The sequence below is a fragment of the Abramis brama genome (genome assembly GCF_963993115.1).
Source record: "Abramis brama genome assembly, chromosome: 20".
Lineage (NCBI taxonomy): Eukaryota > Metazoa > Chordata > Actinopteri > Cypriniformes > Leuciscidae > Abramis > Abramis brama.
In genome coordinates, this window is record NC_139982.1 from 3825677 (window position 1) to 3840212 (window position 14536).

Sequence of the window (14536 nt, forward strand, 5' to 3'; positions counted from 1 at the left end):
ACTTTAGGACAAAACGTGTTTGTTGGCGTTTGTCTTTGCGGTATGAATTGGCCTTAAGCCAGCTAACATTTGTTCCACTTTATTTTCTTCCACAGATCAAAGACTGTGCTCGTAAATATCATTCACGTAAATTGCATTCAATAAAAATGGTGTCTAGCCTAGCGACTAATTCTTTGCCAACTAGCAGAACGAAAATATGATCTGCTAGCGCAAAAACAGCGCAGCTAACGTTAGCTTCGTTCGCGCCATAAAAGTAGCTTTCATATTACCCCCATTTGCACTACTTTACTCAGACAAAAATTTGATATTGTTGTCCTAATCTTTCTTTTCGTTTCATCTAGGGAAGCACTGTCAAATGAACATGAACAGTTTAAACGGATCGATAATAATCAACATTTTATCAGCAACAGTTCGAAATATGTAGGTCGACGTAACTCGATTGAAACTATGCTCGGCGTGAAATGTTGATGATTTTTAAGGAAATTGAACACAAGACTTACCTCAAGTTCACTGTAATGACGCAGGATCGAAAAGGGATGATTTTAAGTCAGGCGTTGAGTTTTATCTCACCGAAAGTTGTGCACACGTCACTCAGTGCTGACGCTTGCTGCAGCAACTGTTGAAATCGGCTTCATACTGGTAAACGCATCTGAGCCGAGCGCCCAGAGTTTAACCGTCACTGCTGGTAAACATTTGAAATAGCCAGTAAAATGAATTTGAGACTCAGTGTTGCTAACAAGACGTTGTGCATGTAGGCTACCCATCCCATCAACCCAAGTAAACACAGGATAGCTACATCTTAAAAATTATGTTGGCCGGTAGAAACATATTTTGGCCGGCATTTTTTTTCTGTTACCCACCATTGGTAAACGAGCCAAAAGTTAACAAAGTTGTATGTATAGATGCCTGCCTGCAGGTGGCAAAGTGACTTGGCCTTATTGCGGTTGCCACTACTCAGCCGATGCGCGACTGCAATCACAGTGACTGTGCGAGTGATGTCAAGCGCCCATGCATGTTTAAAATACACGTAAAGAATCTTCATGACAACTAAATATTTTTGCTATGGTTATAAATATTAAAGAATGCTCTGTGCAAAATGACACTCGACGAGTATAACAACCTAAGATTCAGTCAGGAATTTACGTCAATTTTAAAATAATTTTTATGTTAATTATTGCTACATTAAAACCATCCTTGATTTAACCTAAGCCGAGTCATTTCCAGAAGTGGTCCAGATCATACAGCAGATAGAGCCGAGTTACCAGTTACGGTGAACATGAATCGGCCCAGTGCTTTACAACCGTAACAAAAATGCATGTGCCAGAGCGAGCTGCGGGCCACAATCGGCCCGGTTAACACACACCGATGTAGTATATTTTCTGTCTGATTTTTTTATCTGAAGCCAAATTAGATCACAGAAGATTATTTAAAACACTGGACTTGCGTTATGAAGTAAGTTTGGAACACAAACATGGTTTTAATCTCATAAATTGTCGTGTATTGATGGTGTGCTAAGCTAACATGCTAGCTAGCCCTAGGTGCACCTGCCACCTAGAAGTTATACTTTTATTATTTTTTGAATGCTTACTGAATTGTTTCTTTATTCAAGAAATGCATTAGATACAGTTTAAAATGTGAGGTGAACTTTGAGAAAAGAAATTAGGGACTGAAACCCTATGAATAGCCTGTGAATAGCCAGTCGTTAGTAACTATAATGCAGACAAAAGAAATGCATATTTAGAGCCATAACCAGGCTGGAGATGTGTGACTGTGTGCAGGGGGAGACTGAGACTGAATGGGGATCGTCTGCACCACAAAACAATAGAGACAATAGACTGAATGGATACTCAGAAGATGACAATAAACATCAGTAGCATTTTAGCGTCAAATCAAAATAAAGTCATTTGACATGGTCTTGAAAAACATTTAACTAAATACAGAGTTTTGGACTTATTATCTTCAGATTTTAAACATAAAATGTTTAGACATGTGGCTTTAGCTGTAGTGCATTTCTAGATTGCTACAGTGCCAACTTCAATTTTATTTTCATGAGGATGTTTCATAAAAATTAATTTCTAATAACTTTACAAAACTTTGAAGCTATTTATAAAAAAAAAATTCATTATGACAATAATTAATTCTACATTTACAATAAACTGCCAGGTGTCAGCTTTCAAACGAGATCATACTTGTGCTTTTAGTGCAAAGGGTTCATGAACTGTATCTGTTTCAGTTTGGGTATGTCATTTCTGGGGATTTTTCAAAAGTGGGGTTGCAGCTTAACATGAACAATGTCAAAATCAGTTAGAATAACCAAATGTAACAATTTAATATTTCAGATATCAGAGATTAATTCCACAATCAATTCAAATATCTAGAACATGGTTATACATTGGTTACACCAAATAATCTTACCCAGCTTGTACCTGAGAGAGAGAGAGAGAGAGAGAGAGAGAGAGAGAGAGAGAGAGAGAGAGAGAGAGAGAGAGAGAGACTTTGACTTTAAGATCACTTTATTTACAAAAACATTAAAGATTCAACATTCTTAGTAAAAAAAAGAAAACCTTTAAAACCAACTAGAATGAGAGCAATGGATTTTAAAAACCAAAACCAGAAACTCAAGACATATTTAAAAAAATAAAAATAAAAAAAAAAAAAAAAAAAACAACCTCTTTTTCTTACATTTCCTCTACTACAAAACTCACTCATACATAAATTTGAAGACATCCATCAATGTCAACATCACAAATACATTTTTTTATGCCCCATTTACCTCTGAAACCATCCAAATCATTAACCAACTTGTAATAGCTAAACTCTGTATTTATACGGGATTTTATTAACCCCTGTAACACTGAAACCACATCAATTGATCCACCATCATTCAATTTTCTTTTTCGGGACAACCAGATTGCCATTTTGGCTTGCCCAAATAAGCAATTTAATAAAACATGAACTTCCTTTTTTTTCTTGCTGTATTTAGGCCCATAAATAAAAAACATAGGCATAAAAACTTCCCCAAGGGTCAGACACCACTCCTCTAATTTGTTAAATAATGGCTCTAGCCTAAAACAATCAAAAAACAAATGAAAAACTGTTTCCTGCACCCCACAGAATGGACAGCCCTCCCCTACCTGTGGGTCAAGGTGTGCTCTGTGTCTGTTTGTGGCTATTATCCCATGCACAATCCTCCACTGAAGGTCTCCGGACCTTTTCTCTATAGGAGTCTTGTACAGGGACCTCCAGCAGCCTTTAGGGGAAGCGCCTGGCCCAAAAAACTCCTGCCACTTGGACTCTCTCACACTCTCAAGCGAGTGCAGATGTGACACTTTCACACACAGTACATAAAAAGCTTTTTTCCCAGTGTTACTAAAAAGTTCCAACTGGGGGGTCTTAAAAGAAAGCAGGCCTCCCTCAGTCTCTTGCCATATTCCAGTTTCTGCTGAAAACGCCAGTTCTGGGAAAGTAGAGGTTTCCTCCTCCCCACCAGATGACTCTAAAACCAGTCTATATTCCTGGGGCAAAAACTCCCGTATTTGAGTCAGCATTCTCTCCACCACTCGAACTGATCTAATATCCAGTTTTTGAGCCAAATTTTCAGCAGATATCCACCCATCCTCAGAGATCAAAAGTCCAACTTTAGTAATGTTTGCAGACCATAAAGCTCTTCTGAGGGAGACTGAGTTAAAAATGTCCAAAGCCAGTGCCGGGTTTAAGAGCAGGGGTTCTTCCCTCATCCACAGGGCCAGCGCACCATTTGGCTCCCGAGATATTTTTAAAAGTGTCCATGCTCTCAGTACTGACCGGTAGAAAGGTGTCAATCCTGTTAAGTCCAACTTGTTGATGTCCATGAGAAAAAGGTGTCGGTCTAGCCCCATGTTACCAGCTCTCCTCAGAAGGGAACAGGCCACCTCAGCCCAGCTCACATGCTCCCCGAAGAGTAGTCTCCGAGCCGCCTGGAGCCTGAATGCTCGGATTCTGGAACTGATGTCGACCAGCCCCTGTCCTCCTTCCTGAATAGGCAGATACAGTACTGGCGCCCTCAGCCAGTGCTGTCCCGACCAGAAAAAGTCCACCAGATTTTTCTGGATTTCCCTTACTAGTTCCTCTGGAGGCTCTAGAATCATCATCCTGTGCCATAACGATGAAGCCACCAGATTATTGCAGACCAGGACCCTCCCCCTGTAGGACAGCCGAGGCAGCAACCATTTCCAGCGAGACAACCGAGCACACACTTTCTCCACTAAGCCCTCCCAGTTTTTCCTTTTATATTCGTCTACTCCTAAAAACACCCCAAGATATTTAAAACCTGTTCTCCCCCACTGTAATCCACCAGGAAGTGCTGGACTATTCAGACCAAGACCACACCAAAGAGCCTCACTTTTACCCCAGTTAACTTTAGCCGAAGATGCCTTCCCGTAACATTCTAGAGCTCCTTTTAAAGATTGAACCTCACTCTGACCACTAATTAACACTGTAATGTCATCTGCATATGCAGAGAGTTTAGTAGGTTCTTTAAAAACCAGTGTACTGACTTCCGGGTAGCCCTATGGTCGAGATGCACGTGTAGTCGAAAGCTCCGTCTCAGGTCTTGTGTTTTTTGCTTTAATCCGACCGATTTTACTGCTGAATTCAAAGATAATGGCTTCTGAAAACAAGAAGACAAGTGCGGGCACACAAATGAATCTAAAATCATACACTACCAGGCTTAAAAATACTCAAACTCCAGCCAAAGACCCATCGGAAGACCAAACGGACCCGGCTGTGTTATTGGCGCTAAAACAGCAAGAGACGTCGATGCGTGATATGATTTACATTTTACATTTTTTTTTTTTACATTTTTATTCATTTAGCTGACGCTTTTATCCAAAGCGACTTACAATTGCTATATATGTCAGAGGTCGCACGCCTCTGGAGCAACTAGGGGTTAAGTGTCTTGCTCAGGGACACACTGGTGTCTCACAGTGGATTCGAACCCGGGTCTCTCACACCAAAGGCATGTGTCTTATCCATTGCGCCACCACCACCCCCCCGTATGATGAAGCAAGTGGTAAAGGAAACTGTTCAGGAAGTTTTGTCAGGTGAATTTAAGCAGATGAAAGAGATGTTCGAGACTATTTCAGCCATTGAACAGCTTTCAAAGGATATGAAAGCGCAGGCCGAAGTCTCCGACATCTTAAAGATGCAGCAAAACACCATGGATGTCTCGCTCCGCGCTGTGAAGAAGGATATAGCTGAACACGGCGGAGAAATCAGTCAACTACGAGAAAGAATTGTAAGCCAAGAGGACAGAGCCAGACGTCTCAATTTACGGCTCGTGAATCTACCAGAAGGTGCTGAAGGCTCTGACCCAATTGGGTTTCTCCAAGAAAACCTCACCAAATGGTTTCCTGCACTAGCCGGTCGTAAAGTTGAAATTCAGAGGGCACATCGGATCTATGGACTCCGCTCCGGTGGACGTCCACGCACGCTGATCTTTTGCTTGTTGAGATACGGCGACCGAGTGAAAATTCTTCGAGAGGCCAGGGCCCTGAAATCTCCTCCATCCCATGCCAGGTCGAATCTGTACTTTTTCGCGGATTACAGCCCCGAGACGACTTCCCGGCGGAAGGCATTTGACGCAATCAAGAAACAGCTCTACGCAAAAGGCTATCATCCTTTCTTGGTTTATCCTGCGGTCTTGAAGGTTAGAGAGGACGGCGGAGAAGTCCACGAGTTTCACTCACCTTCGGACGCCGAAAACTTTCTAGCCGGTAAACTGAATGCTGATCGTGAAGACCCGGAATGCAGTAACAACTTTGACGCACTTGCTGATACGGAGGGCGGTCATGCTCCGTGAAAAATCTGCGTCATAGGCTTTGGCGGACGTCGAGAAGCGGCACTCAAAACATTTGTGGACTGTTATCATTATCATTTAAGCAGTTTGATGTAGCGATCTGAATTAGAGGGGCCTGGGACGGCCGCGTCACGGTCAAGGAGCTACGCGGAGTATTTCTTTTTTTTTTGCGTGTGAGAGTTTAACCAAAGACAGAGTCAGGCAAGTTATGCCGCCTCAGTTGTTAACGGTTAAAAGTTCTCCCGGTTGGGAGTTTAGGTGTTTGTCAGAGTGGATCTTTTGTTTCTTGGATTTGAAAGTGTTTTTTATTTTATTTTATTTTATTTTTTGTGGTCTCATTACATGCCGAGTCACGTTAAAGCGCAAATGTATCCGTTCATTTCTCCATTACAAGAATTGGTAGAGTGGTGCAGGATTTAATATTGATATCATGGAATGTCCGAGGTCTGAACTCGAAAGTAAAACGGGCTAAATGTTTACATTATCTTAAGCAGAACAAGGTGACCATAGCATTAATACAAGAAACACACTTGAGACAGAAGGATGTGCACTGCTTTCAAAACAGACACTATAGGTCTGTCGCATATTCCTCTGCTAACAATAAAACAAAAGGAGTACTAATTCTATTTAATAGGAAGTTCAAAGCCCATGTCGAATATATTGGATCTGATAATGTGGGTCGAATGGCTTATGTATGTGTTGTCATTAATAATAATAAGTTTTGTATAGCATGCATTTATGCTCCAAATGATCATAATTCTAACTTCTTATCACTTTTGACAAAAACACTGTTAGATTTTAAAGACTATTATTTAATAATTGGAGGTGATTTCAATCAAGTGTGTAATCCTGCTCTTGATAAATCTTCAGGTCCAGCTGTAGATATTGCGCACCCTCCTAGTGAATTGAATATATTCATGGAAGAGCTCAATGTAATTGATGCATGGCGCTCTAGAAACTTATCCATTAAGGATTATTCCTTTTATTCATCTCGCCACAAAACATATTCTCGAATTGATTATATTCTTGTCTCTCCTCAACTTGATGGATGCATTGTGTCCACACAGATATTGCCTATTCTTATATCTGACCATGGTGCGGTACTGTATACACTTCTCATAGGGGATAGAGTGAACTCCAAGACTAGGCGTTGGAGATTTAACAATGCTCTCCTGAAAAACAGCGACTTCATTTTACAGCTTAATTCTAATCTTGCAATTAGAAGATTGGCCATTCTTCGCAATAAGGATTCTGCTTCTAATCCGCAATCCCTGTGGGAAGTAACTAAATGTTTTCTACGGGGCAATGCTATTTCCTTCTCATCGCGTCTCCATTCGGCTAGGAAAAAGACATTATCTGATTTACAAACTCAGATCTCTCTAATCGAAAATTGCCAAAAGTCTGCATATTGTGAATCGAGAGAGAAACAGCTGACAGCACTGAAAAAAGAATATAACACTGCTACGCAACATATTGCAGAATTTATAATTCATAGAACTAGAGTCAACTACTATTATTATAACGAGCGGTCAAGCAGACTTTTGGCTTTAAAAATGAAGGAAGGGGAGTCTTTGTCGTTTATTAGTAGTATTCAAACACTCCAGGGGTTGATCACTCACAATCAGCAAGAAATAAACTGTACATTTAAGGAATTTTATTCCACATTATACACCTCAGAAGTGGATCCAAATGAATGCGCGATGAGGGAATTCTTAGCTGACCTAAACCTTCCCTCCTTATCTCCGGAGGAAGCTATGGCTCTAGGAGCTCCTATCACGCTAGAAGAGCTGACAGGAGCTTTAAAATCGTTGAAACTGGGCAAGTCCCCGGGTTTAGATGGGCTTCCTCCTGAACTTTTTCAGGAGATATGGGATCAGGTGGGACCACTGGTCCTGGCTTCAATAAATTATGCCATTGAACATGGGAGGTTTCATAGAGACCAAAACACATCCTTAATTACTCTACTTTTAAAAAAAGACAAACCTCCGTTTTCCCCCAAAAGCTACCGGCCTATTTCTTTAATATCCTCAGAATTAAAACTTTTTGCAAAAGTACTTGTAAATAGAATCGACCCACTGATTGGTAAACTGATACATGAGGACCAGACCGGTTTTATCAAAGGTAGACTGGCTTCTGATAATGTCAGACGACTTTTTCACATTCTTAATATTCTTGAAACATCTAATAATCCAGCAGCACTTTTCAGCCTAGATGCTGAAAAAGCCTTTGACAGGCTTGAATGGAGGTATTTATGGGCAGTTCTTGATGTATTTGGCTTTGATTGTAACTTTATACAGATGATAGAAACACTATACAGCTGCTCACAGGCAGTGGTTCAAACAGGGGAGGTTATCTCCAACTCTTTTCCTCTTAATAGAGGGTCTCGTCAAGGCTGTCCACTTTCGCCAGTCTTATTTGCCCTTTCCGTGGAGCCTTTAGCACAGGCCATAAGACAAAATTCCATGATCTCACCAATAATTATTAAAGATACAAGTCATAAAATTTCATTATATGCTGATGACATTATCCTTTATTTTTCTGATATTACTAATTCGCTTCCTCAGATCATGAACCTTTTTTCTAATTTTAGTTCCTTTTCAGGATATAAAATAAATTGGGAGAAGTCCCTATTAGTTCCTTTAAATGATGCAGCGAAGAAGACTCCCCTCCCTGACAGCTTACCTCTCGAGTGGCACACTTCAAAATTTACTTACCTTGGTCTATGTATTCCTCCCTGTTTTTCAAATATCAGCTTTGAGAATTATGTTACACTTAAGGGTAAAATACAGGCGGATTTACAAAGGTGGTCATCCTTGAAATTGACATTACAAGGGAGGATTGCGTTAGTAAAGATGAATGTTCTTGGGCGCTTAAATTTTTTGTTCTCCATGTTGCCATTTTTTCCCCCTAAAGATTACTTCACAGACCTCCAAAGGATGACTTCTAAATTCATTTGGAATAACAAAAAACCCCGTATCAAATTTGATACCCTAAAACGTCCTAAGTCTTTGGGTGGCCTATCATTGCCGGACTTTAAGTTGTACTATTGGTCTTTTCAGTTAAAGTCTTTAAATTCATGGTTAGATGTACAACCTTCCCGGGCTCCTCAGTGGAAATTAATTGAAGAGTCATTGGTTTCTCCTCACAGATTGCAGGATGTGCTATTTTCAGGAATCAAACTTAAAAAAGCTTCTAAAGAATTTGGCCCAATTATAGCTAATTCAATATCTACATGGCGTCTGGTAGAAAAATATGTTAATCATTCATCAAAATTTTGCATGCAGTCTCCCATTTGGAACAATTACTGCCTATTACGAAACATGAAACCATATACCTGTTCGCTGTGGTCAGATAGAGGTATTAATACATTAGATAATATTTATGATCAGACAGGGTTAAGGACATTCCGGGATCTGCAGTCCTGTTATAATCTGCCTGGATTCTCATGGTTCTTGTATTTACAGTTAAGATCCTCACTTAAAGCTTATGGAGTTCCTTGGGACAGACCTTTGACATCTCACCCCATGGCTCATTGGTTTGAATCCATGAAGGGGAAAACAGCCAAGGTCTCTATTATTTATGGTAGTCTTGTCGTGGAGAAATGTGGAACTCTTGGTATCACCCGAATTTGGGACAGAGAGCTTTTGGCACAGGATCGCAGTTTTGATTGGGAGACAATATGGCAAAATGTCTCAGTCTCATCTAAAAACCCTGCTCACCAGCTGATAAACTACAATGTAATCCACAGAATATATTATACTCCTCTGAAGCGTTTTAGAATGAAACTTATTCCCTCCCCTGTGTGTGATAAATGTAGCACTGGGGCAATCGGCAGCTTTCTCCATCTGTTCTGGGAATGTCCTCTGATCTTCAACTTCTGGGTTAAAATTTCTTCTGTTCTATCACAACTTTTGGAACTGACAATTGATCCTGAGCCATGTCTTTTCCTTCTTAATGATGTCTCTTCTGTTGCTCTTACGTTAAATCAAAAACGGACTCTCTTCTCTGGGTTAACTGCTGCTAAGAAAACCATAATTAGTTCTTGGTTTCCCCCTAATTCACTATCAAAGCAGCAGTGGTTGTCCTATTTTATAGATATTGTTCGTTTGGAGCGATCCTCTGCCTTAATTAATAGGGCAAAGATTAAAACTATTGAGCACTGGAGCCAAACACATGACAGCTTAATGTCTATTCTTTGAACTTGACTGTTCTAAAGGGATAGGGGAGTACTTAGATGGGGATCAGGGCTAATGGGATGGCAGATTCCCTCTTTTTCCCTCTTTATTTATTGTAACTCTTAATTTTTATTTATTTATGTTTATAGGGGCCTTAATTATCTTTATCTCATTAGACACTTTCTATCTGTAATCATTTATCTCTGACTATGTATATAGTTCAAAAAATTCTTTTTATTTTATTTTATTTAACTTATTTTATTTTATTAGTCCTTCTGTATATGCACATGTTTCTCTTCTGTATTTCTGTTTTGTATTTGTTATCAGTTATGTCCTCCGCATTGAAGTAATTTTGTGAAAATTTGTCAATGCTAATGCTGATAGCCTTGTGCGTAAGAAATACAATAAAGTATTGGTCACAAAAAAAAAAACCCAGTGTACTAACATTTAAACCAGTGAGCTGTCTTCTTAATCTACATAACAGAGGCTCAATAGCTATGCTGTACAGCTGACCCGAGAGAGGACACCCTTGCCGAATACCTCTGTGGATCTTCACAGGAGTACTGAGGCCACCAACCATTTTAACCATACACGTAGCCTCAGTATATAACAGTTTAATCTTAGAGATAAAAACATCCCCAAATCCAAAAGCCTTTAACGTATTAAAAAGATAAGTATGGTCAACTCTGTCAAAAGCTTTTTCCTGATCTAATGACAGAAACCCAATATTAATATTATTTTGAAAAGCAAAATCAAGCATGTCCCGTACCAAATGCAAATTATCTGTGATGGATCGATCTTTTATACAGTAAGACTGGTCTTTGTGTATGATTTCATACAATACAGTATTTAGCCTGTTGGCCAGACATTTAGAAAATACTTTGTATTCTGAGCATAAAATTGCTACAGGCCTCCAGTTCTTTAATAGCGTTAAATCGCCCTTTTTTGGAAGTAGTGTTAAAACAGCCCGCCGACAGCTTGTGGGAAGGATTCCTTCTGTAATGCAGTTTTGCAAAACCTCAAAGTAGTCGTGTCCTAAAACAGTCCAAAAGTTCTTATAAAACTCTGCAGGTAATCCATCTAAGCCAGGTGCCCGTCCTGAAGAGAGCCCCATGACTGCAGCGGTGACCTCCTCAAAGGTGAGCTCAGTCTCTAACAACTGTTTGTGCTCTGGAGTTAACACAGGAAGGTCCTGAAGCAGTTCATTTGTGCACTGTTCATCCGAGGCTTCAGCATTAAATAAATCAGAATAAAAATCCACAGCGATTCTACGCATTGTAACTGGATCAGAGGTTTCTTTTCCATTATTTTCTTTTAAACAGTACATCTGCTTTTCCTGTCCAGCTTTTCTCTCCAAATTAAAAAAATAAGATGTAGGACCATCCATGTCCCTTGTTGTTAAAAAACGGCTCCTTACAAGGGCACCTTTAACTTTTTCATTTAGAATGAGGCTCAACAGGTTTTTCTTTTCTGTCCACAGCTCTTGTAAATCTGCAGTATCATTAACAGTCATTGTCTTCTCAATGTCAATGATCTCCTTTTCTAGCAACTCTAATGTCTTTTTTAAAACCAAAGAAGAATGGGTTGCATATTGCTGACAGAACCCTTTTATATGAATCTTGCTGATTTCCCACCACTGAATTATACTTTCATATACACATTTCTCAGTTTTACAGGTTTCCCAAAGGACTCCAAAATTCTCACAGAAGTACTTATCATCCAGAAGCTTAATGTTAAAATGCCAGTAGTAACTCTTTTGAGCTCTTTTCACCAATGAACACTGTATTGTAATGAGTTTGTGATCAGAAAAGGATATAGGAGTGATAGCTGTGTGTTTAACTCTGTTTCTCATATTGTGTGATGTGTAGAACCTGTCCAATCGTGCCCCAGAAATCCTACCATTACTAAATTTTACCCATGTATATTGTTGTGCTGATAGATTGTGTTCCCTCCATACATCTGATAAATTTAGTTTTTTTATCACATTGGCTAAACCTGCAGCTGACTGTGCGTGAGGTTCTTCTCCATTCCTGTCTTTTGTGAAATCTAAAGTGCAGTTCCAATCTCCTCCTAATATTATTAAATCCCCATCCTGCTGTTGGCTCAAAATTTTCTCCAGTTTGTTAAAAAACTGCAACCTATCTGGTCCTAAATTATGAGCATAAATGTTTATGAACACAAAAACAAGATTTCTAATTTCAGCTCGAATAAGTAATAATCTCCCTGGTTCTACCTCATTTTTCAATAAAATTTTTGCATTAAGACCAGAGGAAAAAAGCACAGCCACTCCAGCACTAAGATTAGTCCCATGACTGAGAAACTTCTCTCCTTCCCACCACAAACCCCAGTCAACCTCATTACTTTGGTCACTATGGGTCTCCTGCAAAAATACAACACTGAGATCTTTTAGGCGTATAGTTTCTGAAATTAACCAATTTTTCTTCCCATCCCTCATCCCATTTACATTTAGGGAACCCACCCGTAAGGTCTCCATAAGGAAGAGAGAGAGAAAAAGAAAGCAGTAAAGAAAAGAGAAATTAACAGTCATTATTATTTAGCTTTCCCCCTCGCTTTTCCTGCTTTCTTACCTACTCTTAAAGTAGTTATATGTTTCTTTAAACGAAACCTCTTTTGTTGTGAAAGCTCTTCATAGTTGCTCATTTTTCTAGCCCACATTACCGAAGAAATAAACTTTTCCACATCAGGGAAGTAGTCAGCTATTTCAACTCCGGGTTTTCCTTTTGTTTTGTCAAGAAAAGAGTTGATTTGTTCAACAGTATACATATCTTTTACAACCTCTGACCACTGCTCATCATCTTTCATTCCATCATTACTACACTGAGACAAATCTTCCATCTCATCAGCCATGGTTTCCTCTTCACCTTCTACCTGTACTGTATCATTACTCTGACACACAACCTCAGCATCAGCTTGAGTCTCACTCTTATCAACAACATTAGACGCACACACTGATTTATCAGAAACATAACTGCAGCCAGGTTGTTCCTCACTCACAATATTTACATTATTTTCACTCACCTCCTGCTGTCCCTGCTCTTCCTCTGTAATGACTTTATCCTGCTCCTCAGCGTTCCGTGTTCCCGTGTTATTTGCTGATTGATCAATGTTATTTGCGTGAGATGTAGACTCGCGCTGTTCGTCTCTGTGTGGACACGCGAAGCGCTTATGGCCCAGATCTCCACAATCAAAACAGCGTAGACTGTCAGTAGTGGCATAAACCATGAAAGAATTCCCACTTTGAATGACACGGAAAGAGACTTCCAAAGTTCGCTCTGGTGAATTTAAAAACATGTAAACCTGGCGTCTAAACGAAAGGACGTGCTTTAACGCGGTGTTTTTACAACCTAAGGGAATCATTCGGACGGGACCCGCGATTTTACCAAATCTTTGCAACTCTTTAGTGATAACATCATTAGATACAAAAGGCGGGACATTTGAAATGGTGACTTTAGTTGCTGGAGCGGATAGCGGGGTTACCGGAACATATGCTTCCTTCACCCATATACCACTGACAGTCAACTGATTAACTAGCGCCTCAGACTTTAAAAACACAACAACTGCTTTGTTCATCCGAGAGGCCGATACGACATTCTCAAAATCCACCTGCTCTCCTATCACCAGCAGCAAATTCTCCACTGTCACTCCGGGCTCCGGCACACACCTGCACCCGTTCCGCAGTGACAGTGTTGGCGTTCCCGGCGTGGGAACAGACGCCATTCTGGCGTCTCAGAACGCACACACACTGAGAGGAAAAAAAACAATTTCTCTCCTACTCTATGTAAAAAACGAGGGGGAAAGAAAATAAATAAATAAATAAATAAAAAGAAAAGGAAAAAAAAATCCCGCAAAAGCTCTCATCAAACACGCTCAGCTCCCACACACACTCCCAGCATGCACTCAGAGAGAGAGAGAGAGAGAGAGAGAGAAAGAGAGAAGAAGGGAGGGAGAGAGAGAGAGAGAGAGAGAGAGAGAGAGAGAGAGAGAGAGAGAGAGAGAGAGAGAGAGAGAGAGAGAGAGAGACCACCTATTCCATTCCTGTCCAGCAAAGAAGAGACCAGAGAGAGGGAGCACACCGTCCTTTATCCCCCTGACCAGGTGACATGTGGGATGGGGGAGGCCACCCTCAAATGACTTAACCAGTTTTCTCTAAACTTCTATAAACCTTATTACCTTTTATTTTATCTATCTGGATATGAGATATCTGTACCACTCACTTTGAGACATTTCAAATGACAACAAAAATATAACAGTCAATGATAAACATTTACATTAAACCATGTTCTTGTGTGAGTTCTTTGTTGTTTCTGGGAGGAAGTCAGGCTGTATGGGGAGGTTGAATGCTAATTAGCCAGCAAGGCCCTTTTGTCTCAGACCAGGGCCCCAACAAGGTATTTTCAGTCTTACACTATCCAGGAAAGTTTTCTCCATTTTGAGTCCACAGAGAAGCTGGATGCAGCAGGTCTTAGTGAGAAAATAATCCACATGCTAGAAAGTCATGGCCTAG